We start from the raw sequence: 21,934 nt of genomic DNA on the forward strand, positions 1-21,934 counted from the left end.
GTTGTGACTTTAAGTAAACACTGACACCCTATTATCTAATCCAATCCAATTCAGCTTTATTTATGAAGCACCCTATTAGAGAATATTGAATACCTTTTCATATCGTTTTAATATACAGTACGCATGGACATATTGCTGTAAGACGAGTTTGAATTTTTTTTTTCAGCTTTTGACTGTTTAAACGGTTTCAAATGATCTTGGTACAGTGAAGTTTACCTTAACACTGACTGGTTTATCAAGTAGCTTGAGTTTAGGCACTTTTTCCAGGAGGCCGGTAGACCTGGCTCTCCTCCTCCCCGCTGTGTGCAGCCCTCTGAGCAGCAGCTTCATTCTTTAAAAAAAAAAATGATGTCTAAACTGACTTGTCATTATCACTCTGACACCAGAGACCTCCTCATCTCAACCAGTATTTCTCAAAAAGGGGATAAGCGTTAGGTGGAAACTATGTGGTGTCCTGTGTCGGTATAAGAAGGTAGTGTTTATCAAATGGATAGATCTTTGCACAGAAAACTAACAGACACTTTAAAGCTGTTTAAAGTAAAACACTGAAGTGTTATCTTTTGTCAAGTGTCTCCATTCAGTATTACTTTGAAGGATGATGGTTATGTTTATGAAATGTGAGTCGAATATATATTTTAAGGTGACGCGTTATCGTTCCTTTCTGCTGACGTCAACGGTCTTCCTCTACTATGAAGGTAAATGTTTGAAATGATGACCTGTGGAGCTGGCATAACTTCGAACAGATGTTCTTCCGCTGACTCACTCTTGTAAGGACACGGGCGCCTTTGGTTTATTTTTATCCTTCGATGTCACGAGCAAAAAATGCTCATAACTCTTCCTGCATCTGCTGCGCTGAAGCCTAAGAAGATTGTTGTTGTTGTTGTGTGAAAGATCCTGTGTCAAAAGCCAACCAAGCACCTAATTACTGGAAGAAAAATTCAAATGAGGCACTTTTGGTCAGATGGAAACTTGGTTAGATGGGAAGAGGCATCTAATTTTAGTGTCGCTGCCTCCATTGGAACAGAAACTGAAGGCTTAAACGTGACGTGCAGGTTCTCCATCCTTATTCTGTTGGATGCATCCTTTGAAATGACAGGAAACGCTTCAGAGTATGATACCTTCACTTGGCCTTTCTGCAGCAGCCATTTTATAACTTTGTGGAAAAAGTAAAGCTGTGCTGATTAGAAAATTGCATGTGCTGTGGTATTTGTCAAAGTATGCTCATACCTCCTAAAAAAAAGAGTTAGTGTTGCTCATTACAGGGGTTCTGGTATGTTTACAGGAACTGTCTGCACTGAAGGTCTTAACCAGTACAGTTGATCGAATGAAACAAGTCAGCTGTGCTGCTGCAGGGTTGGAACAAAAGCCTGCAGCCACACCGACCCTTTCAAGGATCAGTTTGACACCCCTGGTGTAAAGAATACAATGTGACTTGGTTCGATGAAACTGGTGTTCTTCATTTTAATCTGTGGTTCCAGTGTGGTCAGTAAGTTATCAGACTGACACTGACATTCTGAAAATTATGGGAACAATTATCTCTTGGTCTAGACACCTGATCACCACTAAATGAGGGGTATTGATGAATTAACAAAACACATCGGGACTTGGTTACTGACTGCTGTCTGTTCGGTGATCGTTGGGGAGGATTAGAAGCAGCATAAGAGCTCAACAGTCCAATAACATAAACTCAGCTGTATCTGTGCAGTTGTATTATTGTTGGATGGTGGTGCAGATAAGATTTGATGTACTAAAAGCTGCAAAGGCCTTTTGTCCCTGGAACGTTTGTCACACTATGCTCAGGGCTGATTTTAGGTCTTAAAACTGACAAATGATTTAAGATATATTTTTTCAACTGTTTTTCTGACATCTTCTAATCAAACATAGTTGGATATTTAACATTTAATGGTGATTCAAGCATCTCTGGAGTTCTCTGAGGTGTAAAATTGGATGCTTGAAATGGATAATAAGATGTTCTGGGTGCAGTTTACATGCAAAAGAACTCGAGATGATGGTAATTGATGGCCAGGTGGTTCATCTGCATGTCAGTCAGAAATGGACTGATGCAGTTGATGCTAAAATATTTCACTCAGTTGAACTTCACTCAGTGTTTTAACCAACAGATTTATTACTGAATTCCGTGTTAGAAAATGTACTTACAGCTTTGCTTTTGTTTTAGTTTGTTAATCAGTTTTTTTTTCTTCCTATTTGCTGTCAGTTGAATTCTACTCAGCCTCACAAAGTTTAATTTCACATTTCAAGTCTTTATTGTATGTCTTACATGGAGATTTTTTACGAGACTATCCCTCGTACATTTGAAAAACGACAGTCCTCACTGCAAAGGACGTCACTGAAGTGAGAACAATCAACCTCTTGCTCCCACATAATTTTTCCATATGACTCTGTCCAAGTGGAGACCGCAGAGATCCTGCAGCTGTGTGCATAAAAGCGCTGAGTAGCTGCTAACAAAGGCCAGACTGAGTAACCTCTGTGAAGACCAGCCATCTCCCACAGTGGGAAGATGTCAGCTTGATGGAATGAGGCAGGCCCGGCTGGAAGCACAGCCCAGCAGACAACCATCAACATAACTTATCCAAGACATTTAAAGCTACAAGCTATGACTTATGACGGACAAATTTCAGCAAAATGTGGGTGTCGGTAATGAGAAATCAGTATGGAATGACTTTAAACAAACATTTCCAAACCAGTGTAATTTTATTCATGTTCATAAGATGATACTGTACTGTGGTTATGTGGTTTCTGTGAAGATCCCATCAGGTTTGGGGCAAGTTTCCAATTTTAGATTGAAACAAAGAAGGAGGCAAGATTTCAAAGATCTCTCCTTTAGTTTTCCTCTACTATTCGATAATCCTGCATTTTAGTGGTACTTATTTATTCGGTCAGGGATTTTCAGGGAAACGGTGTCCCTGCACCTCTTTCTGCCAATATTTCTGCGAAGGGAAAGAGATTCAGTCATATATTTGGTTCAGTTTTGGCAAGAAAAACACTTGAAAGGTTCAAGTTGTTTTTCAGTTTTCACCAAAATGTTGATCCTCCTTTACTACAATAACAAAGGTCTGCAAGAGATTCATCATAATGATGAAGAGCGCTGAAGTGCTGCAATATTTTGGATTGCATGTTGGTTTTTATGTTTAACACTGACTTGTGTAGCAGTAGCAACAATGTATGTGGCATGCAGTGATGGTGCCACTGCTGATGCATTCAGCTCCATCATATCTAAATGTAATGTTTGTCACATCGTGCAATGGTTGGATTTTGTGTTAAACGCACAGATGATCCAAATCTATTATCGGAAACCAACAAAATATTTAATTCTCTCAATAAGAGTGGGTGTTGCAGGAAAAAAATCTTTATTTTTATAATTACAAGTAAATAAAGATATATTTACTGTTAAATTCCCAGCATACCCATATTTGTCATTATTTATAGGGAATAGGGTTGTGCTCTGAGCTGAGCTTCATAACATTCTCCTTAAAATTGAGTGATTTTCCTGATTCTAAGCAGCAGTTGGCGGTCGTCTGGGATTTTCCAAAGGGCAACAAGTAAGTCTGACGGGCTGAAAGAGGAATCATTTTTAAAGCACTTCTTTAGTTACTAATTTGATGCGTGAAAGCATGAGTGGATGCTCCGTTGCTTTAGGTCACAGGCCGAAGCAGACGGAAAACAGTGGTGTAACTTGTTCAAAAAATATCTTGATGTTCCTTAAACAGACTGTCAGATGCGCCATTGTGTTGCAGAAATATTCTAAACAGAGCTCAGTCTCAGTAGGATTGCAGCTAACGACTCAAAAAAAAGAGGATTACAGTCGAATGCAGTGATTTAAGTCCCAACGGAGACCTCTGGCAGAACTCCTCGACGTGATGTCTGAGCTGACACATTCACAGCTTCACTCTGGTTGATTTTTGTCATTTTGGAGGGCGGTTTTGGGACAATGTGTATTGCTTGTTCTAAAATCCTACAAATCTGTATTGACGGGGGGAAAAAAAGAGAACTTCCACTCGCCTCTTGAGTTGGCAAGCAGCAGTGTTATTGTGACGGTTTAATCCAGATTTGTGACTGTCAGAGGAAAACGTTTAGAAATTCTGTACTTTTTTTTTTTTTTTTTTCCAACCATTGTTTGACTTGTACATTTATTTTAAGTTAAACAATTATGGCAGTCAGAGGAATTGACTTTATTTTAAAATGCTGCTGAGGGAGATGATATCCGGTGCTGAAGTTTCTCTGAGGCGTTTTGCGTTTAAAAACCTCTGAACATCTTTGACTTTCTAGCACTGTGATCACTGGGGCATGCAGCAGTGACAAAAGACAATCTCAGTGCAGTCGGTGCTTGTGTTATGTTCCTTTGTCTCTATTAATTGATAGTAATAATTTCTTTCTCAGCTTAATAAAGGCCATTAACTCAGGAGCTGAACTTATCAGAGAAGAGCATAAAGCACGGTTCCTATTCTATTCTCATTGGTGTTCGAGAAATAAGTGACGGTTTTAATTGCAATCCCTTATCTAAAATGATAAGAAATTCTGTTTGTTAATCACATGACTGTTGTTGGGTCTCCTGGGAGGGTGATGTTGGTCAGTCAGCCTTTGGTTCACGCTGAAAAACATCAACGAAATTATGTGAGGGATTGCCATTTAATATTGTTCATCCGTGTATAGACCCCAGAGGGGTTGGTAGTGTTAAGGGCTTAACATGAAGCTGTTAAGGCGACAGATGAAGTATTGTCATTGAACAAGTCGGGCTGACATTTATCTTAAAGCACTGCTGTGCCTGAGCTTCCAGCGTGGCCCTAACGTTCAGTCTTTCACAAAAATTTTTAGTTCAAAGTCCATCTCTGAAAATCAGGTTTTGAGTGAAACGAGCACCGTTTTTGGGGGAGAATATCCATTGACAGAAGAGTCACGATATTTATTTTGTTCAAAATTGAGAAGTCAGCCACATTTCATTCTGAAGTTCGTGCATGGGAGTCAGTCACTGCTAAAATAGCTCTGAGTCGATAGTTGAATTAATGTGTTGCAGCTAGAAACGCCGCCTGTCCTTCAGTTCCACTTCCATTTCTTTCCACCGTCGCCTCCTGAAAACTCGGGATGGGGGGATTGGATCAAAGAAGTTCAGATGCAATCTGCTGGATTCCTTGGCTAGGAGACTTTTTTTTTTTTTTAAATTCGCATTGTATGAATTGGACAAAGTTGGACTGTATCTTTGAAGTTCCCTGAGGTGATACAGCGCTTAACATGTGAAAAAGGACGTTCCTAGAACTATACAAATCTTCTGCCTGATGTCATCTGCCCTCACCTGGAGATTAAAGACGTTAAACCAGTTAAAAATCCAACTGCTAACCAATACACATTACATAATGCTATCAAACTCCCAGTAAGAGCTTTGCTGGCAAAAATAAAACAAGATGAAATAAAATAATCCGTAAATCTATAAAAATGCCCGTTTTTGTTTCAAGACCTTCACACACAGTGGAGTTGACAATGAAGGCTTGAGATTCAAGACTAAACCACTAAGCCAGTAAGAATTTCTACTGTGGTCAGATTATATTAACTTTTTCAATATATCAATACTTTATGCACACCTACCTGCTTTCAGGTTCACTTCTAATTTCTTTGCACACATCTGACTTGAGTGTTTCTGGAATTGGTGCTCGGGTAGAGTGGAGACCCATACGTTGATAACTGAGTCAAAACACAGCTCAACTCAACTCTCCTAACAATAGGCCGGAAACAAAGTTACTATTTCTGTCGAAAGTTCTAGAGAAAGCTGTTTTAATCAACTCCGGCCGTTTCCAGACACCCATGTGTGAAATGTTCCAACCTGGTTTTAAATCACATCACAACAGCGAAAGGACTCCCTGAGAGTTTTCTTTTTAAGCTCTGTTTAATTGTTGACTCATGGAGGTCTGCTGTTTTAGTGCTCTTAGGCCTGTGTGCTGCCTTTGGTGGATCACAATGCTCTGTTGTCACAACTAAAACAGTTTGTTGGTACCAAAGCTTCAGTTCTGACCTGGTTAAAATCAAACCTTACCAAGACAAGTTTTTTTTTTTTTTTACTTCACTTCTGCAGCCCCTCTCACCTGTGGAGTACCTCAAGGGTCCATTTTGGGTCCAGTGCTTTTAACTTATAAATGTGGTTTTAGGGGGGATTATTATTTTTTTTTTCAGGAAACATGATATTCCTTTTCTTTACTTTGCTTACAGATCTATTTCACTATTAAGTTAGATTGTATTTATCCACTGCAACATTTACTAACTGTTTACGTGTCTTGGAAACCTGCGTCAAATTTTTTTCAATCTTAGTGAAAATAAGACTGAAATCATTGGTTGGAAAATCTAGTCCACTTGACAATTCTCTTGACCTTTGGCTCCATACGTTTTCAAAAATATGTTGGATAAGCAGATCAGTGCAGCTTTTTCTTCCAACTGGCACGGAAGCGTGTGAATAAATTACTCTGGGCTTGCATCTCTTCACTCTTCTCAGCATCCACATCTCTAAGAACACTGCTTTTGACGAGTCGGTTTCTGTTAGATGTTCCAAGATGCAGATTAAAATGATTGAGGTGATTAAGTTTTTGCAGTAGCTGGCCCATATCTGCGGAACAGTTTATTTCCACTTATACCTGTGTAAGCACCGCTCAGGCTGTAGATGTCTTCAAATCTTTATATAATACTCTCTTATGCGTGGCTTCCACCTCGAGTACATTATAACATCTTGATAGATCATTTGTATTTTGCTGTGATTCTATTCTACATTTCCTTTAATCTTACTTGTATTTTTTTTTATCTTGTTGTTTCTCTGTTTATCTGAAAAGCACATCGGTCAACTTTTGTGCTTTATGAATAACTTTTACCTTTACAGACATGTAAAAGAGAGCAAAATGTTCGAGACTGTCAATTTGAGTTATAATGAAACCACTGAACATGGTGTACACAGTGTGGAGTACAGAAGACGCCCAGTGGATGATGAAGGGGGAGAGAATGGACGGATAAGAATTATGTGATGACAGCACTTAAATAAGTGTTGCAACTGAAGTTCCCCAACAACTGTTGGTACTCTTAAACAGAAGTCTGAGGTAATGGTTTACGAATCAATTCACCACTTGTCGGCTGATATGCCGGCGAAGCCTCAGATTAAACGTCCTCGAACTCAAGGGAGAGTGGGAAGAGCTGATCAAATGGATCATTTTCATGGAAATTCTCTCAACTTGAAATGTGTACATGGCTGTGAGTTCAACCAGCAAAACTGATGCCGAATGGCACGCATCAAAACAGATGCTCACATTATTTTGTATTATAACCCCCCCCCACACGCTGGCAGCAGCTGGCCACGTCACAGCGTTCTATGATGTGCCGTGACTTCGACACAGTCCTTTTTTCCGAGCATCGCCACCCATGGGAACAAATGTTTTCATTTATACCCGCTCCATGTGAGTACATCCTGGTTCCTGTCCCATCGCAGTAGTTCTATGTGGTGCTTTAGTTGTTTTAAAACACGTTTTTTTTCTTCCCTGCTTTCATAGCAGCGGCATCACTCATCAAATGTATTTGTAAAATGGATGAGGAGATGCTGATAATGGGAACTATAACACCCACTGTCCTGTCATCGAACTTGGTGACGTACCTGAGGAGAAATGTTAACGAGATTTTAGTGGTGTGTGTCCACACAGAGGTAAACTAATGTCTTAATGTGGCTGAAAGCAGTTTTTTATAGTTATTGTATCATACAAATAATTTGCAAAGTAATTATGTGATTTATAGCAGAAGTTCATCTTAAATCCCACTAAACAGTTAAAGTGGTGGGCAGCCTGTGTTGTCCCCACACTACTGAGGTATAAAATATAGGAATATTATAGCAAGTTTAGGCCATTCTTCTGCTTTCAAGACACAATATCACTTATAAAAACGTACTTTTTTCAACTTTTTAATAAAAACAGACATCTGTGATGTCAGATATGGGCGGCAACATGATTGCTAGAATAAAAGGGAAATGTGGCCACTCTGACCATGCAGAACAAGTAGATCCCAGTGGACTTCAGGTGTGTCTTAAATATATATTAACAGTTATAACATGCATGTATTTCTTAGAGTTGTCCTGAAATATCAAAGTTCCGGTACTGCATAACTGAATTAATACAATATAAAAGTGCGGGATTTACAACCATCTAAATCACTTTCTGTTCCGCCTAAAAACGGGCCAATAAATCAAGGTGCTGCAAAAAACTGTTTTAGCTAAAATTGATATTTAGCAATTGGATTCATGGAAAAACTTCCTTCTGTAACTCATTATTATAGTTCCTTGAAGGGGAAATGACGGCAGCTTTATGGGTATATGGGGGGGCCTCTGAAGGACCACTTTCCCAGAGAGCTAAACAATATAATCCAAAGGGGAAAGGTCACATTGAACCATAAATCTCTGTGTATATTTCCTGCACACAGTAAAACCTGTGGGATGATCACGTATCTTGGCAGGTTAAAGAAGGGTAAATATCTCCCTGATTTTTGTCCTCTTATTTTCTCAAGCCTTGGTTAAAGGTATGCTTTAATTTGATGCAAAATTTTAAAAAAAAGACTTCCTAATGAAAGGTTACAGTGTAATATTTAACTTCATCACAACTGTATTAACTGTGGTGATGAGTGACCGATCTTATTAAGGATATGAGGCTGTGTACCAAACCCAGCTGTTTGCAGAGGGTCACATTCAGTATAAATCATTCAGCAGTGTCGCTCCAATCCTCAAACTGCTGCCTCAATGTGCACGTCCTCTAATCTGTAAAGAGCACAAGCTCATTAGAGCTGCCACGCTGAGACCACAAAGGGAGGCGATCTCCATGCAGTATGTGGCTCTCTGTTCCTATCCGAAGCTCTCGACTGACGTGTTGTTGTAAGCATCAGGAATGACCTGAGAGGTTAGAGATGCCTTCAGAACCTTATTAGTTCATGCTTGTAGGAGCTGGGACATCTCTGGCCTGGTTTCTGTCAGGACATGGCCTGTGGCTGGCTCTGCTTTTGTTGTGCCACAGTTGTTCAGCTTGAGTTTTTAGATGCTGTAAAGCAATCGTTGCCAATATTTTGTTGTTTTAAGGGATTTGATTTATTCTGGAGTTGAATCAACTGCATGTACCAGTAGCTTGTTGCCATTATACTTTCCAGCAGTAGAGCAGCTGCAACCATTAAACTATCTAAAGGAAAGTGCCACGAGTTAGGAAGACTTATAGTCGGTCGTGAAAGCTAATGAGCTCATCTAACAGTTAGCCCGTCTGTGTTAATATGTTTACAAGTAACTGACTGCTTGTTGAAAATAAATCTGGTGGCCCTTTGGAATGGACTCAACTCTAAAGTCTGGATAAACAGACAAGATTCCTTAGAAAGTTAAACTAATTTCATTATCATGTTTATTGGTGCAAGAGTTTTTAAGCTGGCATTAATATGAATAGGTGGAGAAGTATCCAACCCTGAAACAATTTGGATTTAATGTGGCGTTTTTATTACAAATTAAAGACGTAAGAAAACAGATGTTGGTGCCTTAAAGGCCTCTTATGACCACAGTTTGTGTCCTTACAGACCCTTAAAATAGAGAGGATCACACCACAGCACAGTGAAGATGGAGGCCTCAAGCAAAATAATACCAACAAACCTGCACCATCAAGAAGAGCCAGGATTGTCAGTTTTTCCACCTACATGTCACAAGTATTTGACTTATCAACTAAAGCTTATATCTCGGTCCAAAGTCCACATGTTGACGCTTGGTCAGGAATCCTTTGCATCATTTTTAACACATGCAAAACTCTTACTCTAACTTAACCCAGTCCAAGTCTGCAGCTTAAATAATATCCCCTAGCTGTAATTGTAACTTAAAGTATATTTTCTTTTGTGCTATTATTTTAAAGTGTGAAAAGGGTTATCATTTAAAGTGTGACATAAGCACATCTTTTTGTTGAAAATGTGAATATATGTGAAATACTATATATATATATATATATATATATATATATATATATATATATATATATATATATATTTTTTTTTTTTTTTTCATGACACGACTTTTTGGCTTATAAAGATGATGAAGTACATATACCAGCAACAACACTCATTATACAGCTAAAACAACTCAACATTGTGTAAGTAACCATGTATGTATTTGCTGTAGGCCACATCTGGATGTAAAAGGTATACAGACTGAAACTTTAGTCCCAAATCGTTTCCACTTTTTCATTTTTGCTGGGTTCAAAGTAATTTGACCAACAAATCTCTATGATTACAGCTATTTTCAAAGATCAGGCTTGAGACATTTGGCTTTTCTTTATGCCAGTTTTTGTGAGCCGAGATGTGAGCAAGTCGTATGCCAGCACAGATTCTTGGACTCAGATATGATTTATAAGAAGGAATGCCACTGTGTAAAATACCAAGTAACTGTTTGACAAGTTCTAAAACCAGGAAATGAAACTTCATGCATTGCACAAATGATGTAAGAGATTGAAAAGTCAGCAAATACTGGCATACAGCTCCTTCTTTCAGCAAAGTGTCTCAAAAATGGTTCATTTTAATTTGTATAACTTTTCATTTAAATTTCTGGAGCCCATTATCTCCACCTGCTGATTTTCTTGCCCTGATCTTGAGTAATAACAGCACAAGGTGACATTGGGAAGTTGCTTTTGTCCAAAACCAGCCAGAAACACAGAAATAATCAGTTCATTGTGCTATTAAGATAAGGAAAGGCAGACATGTCATGATGCTCAGTGGGTGATTTAAAGACTACTGTTTTGACTTTTGAGTCAAAAACCATAAAATCACTTATGATGAAATTCGGTACAGATATTTGTTCCTCTCTGTATGAATTGTAGTTAGTTTGGCCATTTTTTTTTTTTTTTTAGTTAAATATCTATTTATATATACAGTTGAAATTGTAACAGTTAACATGGTAAACATCAGCCCGCTAAATGTGAGGATACCAACACGCGTCTTATGTATTAAATGGTTGAAGTCGGAGACGTGTCCACTGGTTACAAACATTCTTCAGATTGTTTTGGTGGAGTTGTACCCACCACTTGCCAATGTTGATTAATCTGTGCCTGAAACAAATGCGTTGTATTGTAGAGTGTTGTACACGTAAAATACATGCAGGGTTTTAAATGAAAGAAAAATATGGTGCGACTTATCTACTACGTCTTTCTGGCTCCTCTTGAGACCACAACCTTTGGGTTTCCTCGAGCTGATTTGATGAATCCTGACAGATTTTACAACCCCTGGCAAAAATGATGGAATCACAACACTTGGATGTTCATCCATCCATCCATTTTCTATACCCGCTTTATCCAGTTCAGGGTCACAACGGGGGTGCTGGAGCCTATTCCAACTGCCATTGGGCGAGATGCAGAGCTGGTTGCCAGTCCATCACAGAGGCAAAGGAGACCATGCAAGCTCACACTCACTTCGAGGGTCAATTTAGAGTCACCAATTAACCGCATGTGCATGTTTTTAACAATGGGAGGACCCACACATGCACAGGCAGAGCATGCAAACGCCACAAAGTACGGCCCCAGCTGGGATTCGAACCAGATACCCTCTTACTGTGAGGCGACCACAGAACGAGCCACAGATGAGACGCAAAACATTTTAATTTTAGCGGAACATTCTAGCTTTGGGAAATGACGTCAAGAAAATGAAATTAGATTGTCATTTTCATTTGTTTTTTCAGATGAAGTAGAGAAAAAAACTAAGGAATCATGAACAAAACAAAATCATAGTTTATACTTTGTTTTCTGGCTTTTCTGACAGCTTGAATTCTTTGAGGACTTCACTAAATGAAAAACAATACTCTTAATCAGTCAAGTTCCACATTATTTTGTACAGCAGTTGACGGAACAGATTTGCAGGATGGAGCCTTTTTCGATTTCCACCCTAAACTTCTAACTCTAGACTGCTGAACTGACCGTTGACCTTGTGTTACAGTCATCATCAAAGCATTGAGTTGATTCAGTTCTTTCTGTTGAGTTTCAGGTTTAAACATTTTGTTTATTTGTTCATACTTTTCATGGTTGGTTCCTTTGTTCAGACCCACCATGCAGGATTAGTGTTTGGGAGGGGTCTGCCCAGCACTTCCTGAGTTATTGGTGTTGTCATCACTGGGCAAAAGTAAGTGGAGGGCTTTTAATTTTTGTATTAATTTTGTTTAGTGTCGTTTCTCTCTTCTTTGAGTTAAGGTTACTGTGTAAGTTGACCTTTTTTTGGTTATGGTACAGACTAAAGTAGAAAAGGTATGCACCCCATTCTGAATGAAGGCAGAAGGATTTTGGACTCAAAAACAGTATGCTTTGCCTTCTTCACATTGTGACCAGCTTTTAATAAAATGCTCACCTCAGACAATTACAATGGACTGCAGAATCTGCCCACCTAACATGTTTCTTGACCCTTGAGCCAGACTACACTTCGGTGGCAACATGTATTATCATCTGGAAATGATCGCTGAACCGCCTTTTGATTGATTGAAAAAGAAAAGCTTTCATTCTGCAGAGTTAATGACTGCCATCTTCCTTTAGTCCTTTACCTGACATCAACCCCATATTGTCAATAAATGTGGGAATATGCTCGTTTTCTTCAGGCTTTCTATGTTTCATTTGACCTGCACCAAACTAAAGTTCCAGCATCATCTCCTCGTCCAATGTAGATGATTCATCACTGAATATCACTTTCATCCCATCATCTACAGTCCGTGACTGCTCCTCTTAGCCCACCGTCGCCTTGTTTTCTTCTGTTTAGGTGTCCATAATGGGTTACGTTTGGCTTTTCCTTCAGTTGATTTCTTGCAGTTCACTCACAAACACTGACTCCTGTTTCTGCCCATTTGTTTTTCTGTTTTTCACCGTCTCACACTTCAACTTTTCTCTCCTGACTCGTTGACGCCTTCCTCAGTCAACCTGCATGTTTCCCTTTTACAACCTTCCCATTTTCTTTGTACTTGTTTAAAACTTTAGAAGCAGTTGACTGAGAACAACCAACATGTTTTGCCACACAGAAGTTTTGTAATCCTTTCCAAAGTTTTCCACTGACTTCTCTCTTGTTGGGGTCATGTTTTCTGCCAATCAGCCAGGTGTAACGGCTCATTAAGTTCTGCAAGCTGCAGACTCCTTTGTATTTTGTTATGTGTCGGCATTTGTTTTGGAAATGTAAATTACACGATGATATCTTTTTTTCCCTGCATAATTGAGGGATCCAATTTTCCTCTAATCTGGGAAAAAAAAATAAATAAAAAAGTATGGTTTTCAAAGCCAGAATGTTCAGCTTTAGAACTGAATAGTTTTATGATATCTGAACAAACATCCTCCGAGTGTGGTGATTCTGTCATTTTTTTTCTTCTAGGTATGGGAGAAGTTTATCCTCTTTAGTAAATGCTTAAATTCTGTTTCACACTTTTTCAGCACAAGCTTTTGCCGTAAAGACGGCTGTTGTTTTGTATTTAGTGCTTTTAACAAGCTCAACTGTTCTGCAATGAAAAGTGACAAATCTACTTACCTCTGTTTTTCCATTAATCAGGATTTTTTTCTTTTAGTCTGTTGATTTGGTCCTTGGAGAACACCTATGTTCTGATTTCGTTTTGTGCATTTGTGTTTGAAGAATAGTGTAGATTTAAATAATAAACTGTTTGTTGTCACATTGAGGGCATGCTTCGATCCAGGATATTATAATTATTACACAATACATATCTGAGTGAGTTCATCTTATTAAACTGTATCTTTCAAACAGCCTCACAGGCTCACTTAAAAGATTTAACTGATTATTGCCTCATCCTCCTCTAATCACATTAAGATTAAAGTGTGTCCATATGGTGGCAAAGTGCCCGTTTCTCTGGCTGGGTAGTTTTTCAGTTTTACACTCGCATTAGGGGTGGACTAGAACTGACATCGTAATACCTCTTGCAGCAACTTGCTTTTATTTCAAGGTCCAAGATGGCTGGGAGATCAAAAAGGAAGAATGTGTCCGTCTCCTGCTCATCACATCTCTTAAACGTTGCCACGTCTGTGTTGGCAAGGAAACGTTACCATTTCCTAAAGAAATTAGAGATTGACCTTTGTCCTTCACGAGGAAATGTGCCACATATTTGTTGAAATGAGACTCATTTAATGTGAAATGCTGTGACGGAGCTGGAGAAAGATTTGCTTGTCTTTTCAGAAGGCTTCAGTGTCAACCGCGGAGGTAAGCGCAGGCCTCAAATGTCCTCAAATGTGACGTAACAATTTGGGTAAATTTAGAAAAATTCTGCTTAATTTCTGCAGCTTTAATCATGCAAGAGAAAATGATAAATCATTACAGCAAAGTTAATCTGGTTGAAGACAAATGTCTGCCTCCTGTCTATGTCTCACTTCACTTTCTTCTCATTGCCCGGCTTTCCCCTCTAATTTTCCTGCACAACCACAAGCACTGCTCTTTTTGTCATGACTCCCAGTAGCAGTGGCATCTCATTTAAAGGCAACAGCCCAGCTCTGCATCCATTAGTTACAGTAGAGGGAGGGCAGTGAGGGGAGGGAAGGAGGGAGGGTAACAGCTATTTAAGGGCTGGAGTTTAAAGCAATGGGTGTCTGACCTAAACAGTCCTCATGCTTTAAAAGACATTTCCTCCCACACGCTCTCTCCCTCCGTCTCTGCTTTTTGACTCACTGAAAAGGAGCCGAGCCTGAGCTGTGAACGGTGGGGGAAGATAAGGAGTTGGCTGAGGGAGGGCTGACGGAGCTGCTGGAGACGCTGCAGTGACGGAAGAGAGTGAAGCATCCTTTACTTGGCTCGGCTGAATTTGTGAGGAGTTGGTGGATCACCACGTGTTACCTGCAGATGAGATATTAATCACACTAATACAGGTAAGAAGATGCATCTATGCACGGGTTGACTTTTCTGCTGATTTGATGCAACAATGGTGAATTTCTTGACTTTTTTTTGTGTGTTTTATTTTCCTCAAAATTTGCTTAAGTAGCTTGTTTAGACTAGTTTAATTGAAGTGCATTCTTGGTGAATACTGCAACTTCTTCCTCACTCACACAGCAGCAAGTTTAGGGATCAGAAGTAATGACTCGCTGCTGAGGGAGTGAACATGTGGAAGCGTTATCCCCAGCTTTGATCACCTCAGAACGGCCAGCACACTTCATGCCAGAAGAGATGCTCTCACATTTTGTCAGGTTGTAGATCAATACTGGAAACGTAAAGGCTACAGCTGACCATCTGCGTGTGTTCATGCATGGGGCCAAAAAAATGCACAAGCATCTGTTTGTTTGAGCTTTTACAGCTTGGTGATTCACCACATTACCGTAGGCAGTGCAATCCAGGCTTCATTGTGCATCATTTTTCCACCATGAAGTTTCACTGAAGGGAAAAGTGGGCAACGGGACTGAGTTTGCCAGCAAAGAGAAGAAAATACTTCATCTATTCAGTCCATTAGCTGTGGTAAACTGGAGTCTGGCTACAGATGTTTCAGCTTGTGTTTTATCCTTTTTGTGGAGGGTTTGAGTCACCAACTGCACTCCACATTCAGCAGAGTATTTAATCTGAAAACGATTTGAGTCATTGTCTTCTTCCTTATGTACATTTCCTTGACTCTTATGTAAAATGTGCATTGTGCCAGCTGTTGGAGCTGGCATGTTTTACTGCCTTGCTGCTGCAGTTTGTGCTGGGTGTCCTGAGACGTGTGAGAGGTGTCTCTGTGAACACACCTCTGTCAGTCAGACACCTGGTTGCAGCTCCCTGAGGGGCTCACCCTCCACAGTTTCCCTCCCTCTGACCTGAGCGCAAAGAGCCAGGGGTTGATCATAACTCAGCATCACACACCTCGTTATGTTCTGTCACAGGTGTTAGATTATTTCTAGAGCTCCAGCTGGAAGTGTCAGTCGAGCGACCGAGGTGTAGCCTGAAAGTGCTGGAGGTTAGTGAGGGCATTGTGCCGGGCTTTAATGCCTGTGTTGTGCTTTTTCACAAGTGGAGGCATCATTTTCGCTTACAGAACACTTGAATAGATCTATGTATTTAGCGTAATAGCAGGCTCTGTGTCAGAATGTGAGAGTGGATGTGTCTAAAATCAGGTGTGCTGGTGATGAGTGGGACTAAGCACAGATGGCAGCTTGCAGGTGATGATTTACCAGTGGAGATGTATCCTTTTATATCCTTCACAGAGTTGATATGGACACACTTCAGTCAGTTTAATCAAATGATTATTCGATTAGGAGATTACTTTATTGAAAATGAGGACGGGTGACACATTTTGATTGTTTTGTCCAAATCCCAATTATATTCAGTTTACTGACATCTATGACAAAGAAAAGCAGCAAATACTCACATTCAAGAGTGTGTAACTACAAATGTTTGAGTGTTTTCATGCAATAGAAATCACTCTGCAGTCTCAGTAGTTACTGTTGAAACTGAAGTCCGCTTCCTGCTCAGTCTCACGTGTTGAGATGATTACACTTTAAGACACCCTTGACGATATCTGCCCCGCAGCAGTGGGAAAATGTGTAATCTGTCGATGAGGTGCTGCAATTTCTATCAACAGTAAATCCTCCGATTAACTTTGCTGAGATGATTTCCAGCTGTGCCAGATACAGTGAGAATCAGCCTATGCGCTGTAGAATTCATGGAAACTACAAATGTTCCCCCCCCCCCCAGAAAATAAAACAAACAAGTAGATGCGCTCATTTAACGCCAACCGCTGAACAGACTCCTCACACGCTCCTATCGGCCACAAATGTTTCCAATGAGGAGTGCACTTACTCTGCACGCTTGGGTGTGGACGGCTGCCCCTCAGCAAGGCCGATTGTACAGCCTGATCATGTCTTGCATGCAGTTGCAATTTCAGTTTGACTGAAGGCCCATCCTTTACAGTATCTGGACACAAAAGTACCTCAATGCCTTTTAATTTTTTTTGCCTTTAACCTGGCAAAACAGATGTCGTCAGTCCGTTGCCAACATTCCCAGTTTCTCTTTTCCACGTGGGAAAGTTCCCTTCTGGCTGCCAGCTTGGGGGAAGAATACTTAAGCTCCTACAAATGGATTTTAACTTAGCGAACAGGTTATATTTGTGTCTGTTTTTTCTCTCCTTATAGTCTTTCCATGTCCTACAGTCAAATTAGATGTCCTTGGCTAACCCCAGGTCTGCTCTGAACGACGTATTCTTGGCAGTTTATTGCAAGACGTTTTAGTTGCATATACAGGTCAAAAAGATTCAATCATCTTTGTATAAAAAGAGTGTCTGCTTGTTTCTGAAAAGTCTCCAGAAGGTCGTAAAAGTTCACACTTTTATTGTCTGTTCAGTCTGTAACAATAAGAGTGAGCTCTCATTTGTTTGCCGACCGTTGAGACATTGTGCAGAAATGATTGGAACATGGGAGACGATTGTTTTTCATTCTCTAAACAAGTTTGCTGACTGTCATTAGAAAATGTGGCTGCAAAGCTATGTGAAGGATTAGACACCCAAACATACAATTCTCATCCCGTCACAGCAAAAGTGGATGCAGAACAGTTTGAGTTCATGCTTTCCCTTCTCCATCAGCTGTTTGCTCTGATGTCCGGTCACACCACGGCTCACTATGATGCTGCCGTCAGACTGACATCAGCCAGGCAAAATTTATTTGTGTGACAGAAAGACAGAAGTGAACAGGAAAACCCGGGTTGTATACTGAGAGATGTACAGAAGATTGGCAAGTAGATGACAAGCAGTTCTTATCCTTTTCTTGTTAATTGTATGTTGTCTCACTACAGACAAGCAGCATCCCTTTCTCTGTTGCTTGTGTCGGTAAAACGATATTTCCAGACTGACAAGGTCGTCTGTTTTACCGTGTCGTCAAACGTTTTTTTTTTAAATCTTTTTCTTTGAAATTGATTCCCCAGCCTTTTTATTTATTTATTTAATTTTTATTTTCACCCTGAGATTCTTTAGATTTTTTTTAATAGCACATAATTTCCCACCAAAAGAAGCTACAGGCATGTGAAAATAACAAAGAACAGTCTTTTAATTCTAATTCTGTTTTGATTATTAGTGCATCATAAAAAAAAGGTCAACAACCTCAGCTAAACAACACATGACATATTACACTGTGTCATTATTTAGTAAACAAAATCTAAGCCAAAATGTAGAAACGGTGTGTGAAAGTCCACCCCATGATCCAGCAGCTTGTAGAACCGCCTTACACAGGAATAGCTTGAAGTAATGGTTTTCTGTGTGATGCTATCGGTCTCTCAGGAAGGAACTTTGGCCCACTCTTCTTTCCAACGTTGCTTCGGCTCATTGAGGTTTGCAGCATTGTTTTATGCACAGCTCTCTTAAGGTCCCACCACATCATCTCAGTCAGGTTGAGGTCTGGACTTTGACTGGACCAGTGCAGCACCTTGATTCTTTTCTTTTTCAGACTTTCTGTTGTAGATCTGCTGCTGTGTTTGGGATCTTTGTCCTGTTGATGACCCAGTTTCAGCCAAACTTTAGCTGTCTGACAGATGGCCTCACATTTGACTCTAGAATACTTTGGTATACAGAGGAGTTCATGGTGGGCTCAGTGACTGCAAGGTGCCCAGGTCCTGTGGCTGCAGAACAAGCCCAGATCATCAGCCCTCCACCACCGTGCTTGACAATTGGTATGAGGTGTTTGTGCTGATATGCTGTGTTTGGTTTTCTCCAAACGTGCTGCTGTGCATTATGACCAAACATCTCCACTTTGGTCTGGTCTGTCCAAAGGACATTGTTCCAGAAGTCGAGTGGAATCTTACTGCAATCCTTCCAAACAAGCCATACTTGTTCAGTCTTTTTCTAATTGTGCCGTCATGAACTTTAACCTTTAACATGCTAACTGAGGCCTGTAGAGTCTGAGATGTAGCTCTTGGGTGTTTTGCAGTTTCTCTGACCTTGTGGTGATCTTGCTGGGAAGATTGACAACTTTCTTGAATGTTTTCCACTAGTGAATAATCTTTCTCTCTCTGTGTAGAATGATGGACTCCAAATAGTTTAGAATTGACCAAATAACCCTTATAATCCTTACTAAAAAAATGTCTATTTTGCAAATACTAAAACTCAAGTAAACCACAAGTTGACATTATCACAAGCATCTTCATCAAAACACATCATTATTATAATAATTTACCCTAAAAATCGCAAATTATCAAGACTTGTCTTGTGAAGTTTCCCAGAGTGATTTAAAAACGTATTGCAAGACTTAAATTTTAGATTTGTAGCCAAAGCCTACCTTTATTCTACCCAACTTACCAGATGTGTGAAAACTTGTGAAACTCAAACTTGGTTTTGCATCCGTACACATTTGCACTTAACCAGGTAAAGGAGAGCAGAAGTGCTGGAGAGAGGCTCAGGATGAAGGAGAGGTCAGGTCAAAGGTGGGGGGCTGTAAAGGAGGGACAGGAGGACTGATGAGAGGCATGTGCCTTCATACCTGTGGTTACAAGCACCACGGTGAAAGTAAAGGGGAAAAAGGGAAGGGTCTGGTGGCAGTCATCAGTTTGATTTAAAGAGGACACCTTGCTGCCTGCCATCCATATATAGCACTTTTAAAACACGTTAACTCATCACCGTATGCTCAGTTTACAGGACTCTTGCTGAATTCAAAGCCTCCTGACCTGAAACCTACGTGTCATTCTCTTTTTTCCCTTGATGGTTTTCCCCACATAAAAATTTTCACAGGAAAATTTGACGAAAAACAAAAATATACTCATTTTAGACACTCGGGCTCAACTTTCCCATCAATACTCACCCAAACTGTCACACTGCGCAACAAATAAGTTTAGTTTATCTCTTTAAAAGTCTGCAGTTTCCAGAGTCATAAAAAATCCGGCAAGAGCAAGAATGTAGGTTTATTTTTGACGACTTTTGGGCCTGATCTGTTTCATATTTAGAAATATTTCAGCTGTGAGAATTTTAGTTTGGCCTAAGAAATCTAAGGATGCCGAATTTTGAGAAAAAAAATATTGTTGTCGGATGCAGAAAGGACTTCTCCTTAAGTGAAAACTGATGTTTTTATGGTTTGATAGTGTGGCTTGGAGAGTGATGTTGGTATGGAAAAGACTAGAAGTTCGGATTTATGTGCAGCTGTTTTGATTTTTGTTGCAGTGGAATATAATACATTATCGTAAATCTATGAGGGGCAAGGACTAAAAGAAGAGTGCAGTCATGGTTGCGTAGTGATGTAACAAACACTGAACAGCTGAACCTTTTGAACATCTAATTTTCTGTTGACTGATCAGCAGAGTATAGCTGCACATTGTCCCAAATAGTTTCCAGATTCCCTCATGAGAACAATCCCAGGTGCGTCACATATCTTTTAGAACAAAAATTCCATAAGTGCAGGTACTGGTCCCCTGTAGAAGCAAATAATTTCTGGGTTTGCAGGCGCAGGCAGCTACCAATAAAAAAAATCAGACAAAATCCTTCTGCACCTTTTTTTTTTATATATATATATACAGGTATAGTTTATCTCGGTCACAGCAGCAGATGAACAGGTGAAACTGTCTGGAAGACATTTTCAGGCTGGTTGAGGATCAAATGTTTAACACAACGTGCTGAAGTTCAAAGTAAGCTTAAAATCATCTAAAGCCTGCAAACTGTGTCAATTAGTGCCTGAAATGATGGCTTTTATGCGATCTGAAACTCTGAGGGAGGATGTTTCCAGTAATGCTAAGAATTACAAAAATCCCTGTGGGGCCTGTCTTGATTTTCAGTCTCGTATCCTTACTCTGGATCCTTTAGGAAACTCCTTATAAACTAATCTGAGGAAGCTTTCCCACGCTGAGGAAGAAGCTTGTCATTTGACTCCCTCAAATTTTGGTATTTTAATGTCCAGATGATGAAGTCATCTGAGACGTTTGTGGGCAAGAAAGAGTGCCGCAGTCCATAGGAAGGATTATACATTTTAACACTTTTACCCTACTATATGTATATGTTGTGGGGAACCAAAACAGCTGACATTTTTCGCATTTTTGCATGAATACCGTAAAAGAAGCTGCCCAGCCAGCACAGCTGTGGATTCCACGGTATTGAGGCTTTTCTCGTGCAACGCTACATTCACAGGAAAGCATGAAAGAAATCTGATAAAGTGATGAATCTCGGGTGTGTGACATCGTTACGCTGCAAGCAAAGGATTCAGTTGAAATCAATTTCCTTTACACTGTATATAGCACCAGAAGCAAATGATTACAGGGCAATTTGGGCAATAAGCTCGGGAGCTGAAAATATAATGGAAAGAAATCCAATGTTTCCCTTTGAATGAGCACAGCTGCAATGGAAGGAACTCAGAACCAGACTCTGGGTGGACAACCATCACTTTTAACTGGTTTTCAGTTCAATTAGTTGTTTGTAAAATATCTGCAACGTTGAGGACGGCTCTCCATGATTTCCGGGCTTTCTTTTTCCATCTTCACATTTCTGTTTTTTTATTTAACAAAGTTATAAAAAAAAAGGCATTCAGTTTGTAGATATGGACAATGACATGTATCAAAGTCTGAGTAAACAAGAAAGAAATCCACAATCTCACTTTGTCCCATTACAAATAAATGCAAATGATTTAAATAATCACCAACCAGGTCTCAATATCCTAAGAAAATGAGCTTTGAGCCCACCTTTCCACATCAGATCTGACATCAAACAAAGCTTTTTTTTCATCTTGGTTCTTCTTTGTAACCTCTCGGACAATTAGTCAGTTGTCTAAAAGACCTGCTGAACTCGTACAACATTGACAACATTTGGTTTCACTCATTTGATTCATTTGATTAATCTCGTTTGGTTTTCAATTTGTTAGTCTGTTGGTGACCTCTAATGTACTTTACTGTATTGGGCTTTCATGCCCTTATCAAATTAGAGACAAATAAAGCTACTTAGTACATCCATCTGCTTCTTGCAAGGGCCTTTTTTTATTTATTTTTTTATTTCCCAGCCTATTCCCTACTA

The 21,934-nt window shown here is 39.8% G+C and overlaps 1 protein-coding gene across 1 annotated transcript in view; it reads left to right on the top strand.

The window, feature by feature from the left end:
* Positions 1–14,647: 14,647 nt before the first annotated feature.
* Positions 14,648–21,934, top strand: part of LOC142373196 (tenascin-like) — a 40,355-nt gene continuing 33,068 nt past the window's right edge. Inside the window, exon 1 of the mRNA XM_075456332.1 lies at positions 14,648–14,867. The gene's annotated coding sequence lies outside the window, so the exon portion shown is untranslated. The remainder of the gene's footprint in view (positions 14,868–21,934) is intronic.

The sequence above is a fragment of the Odontesthes bonariensis genome, chromosome 22 (assembly GCF_027942865.1).
Source record: "Odontesthes bonariensis isolate fOdoBon6 chromosome 22, fOdoBon6.hap1, whole genome shotgun sequence".
NCBI classification, from domain to species: domain Eukaryota; kingdom Metazoa; phylum Chordata; class Actinopteri; order Atheriniformes; family Atherinopsidae; genus Odontesthes; species Odontesthes bonariensis.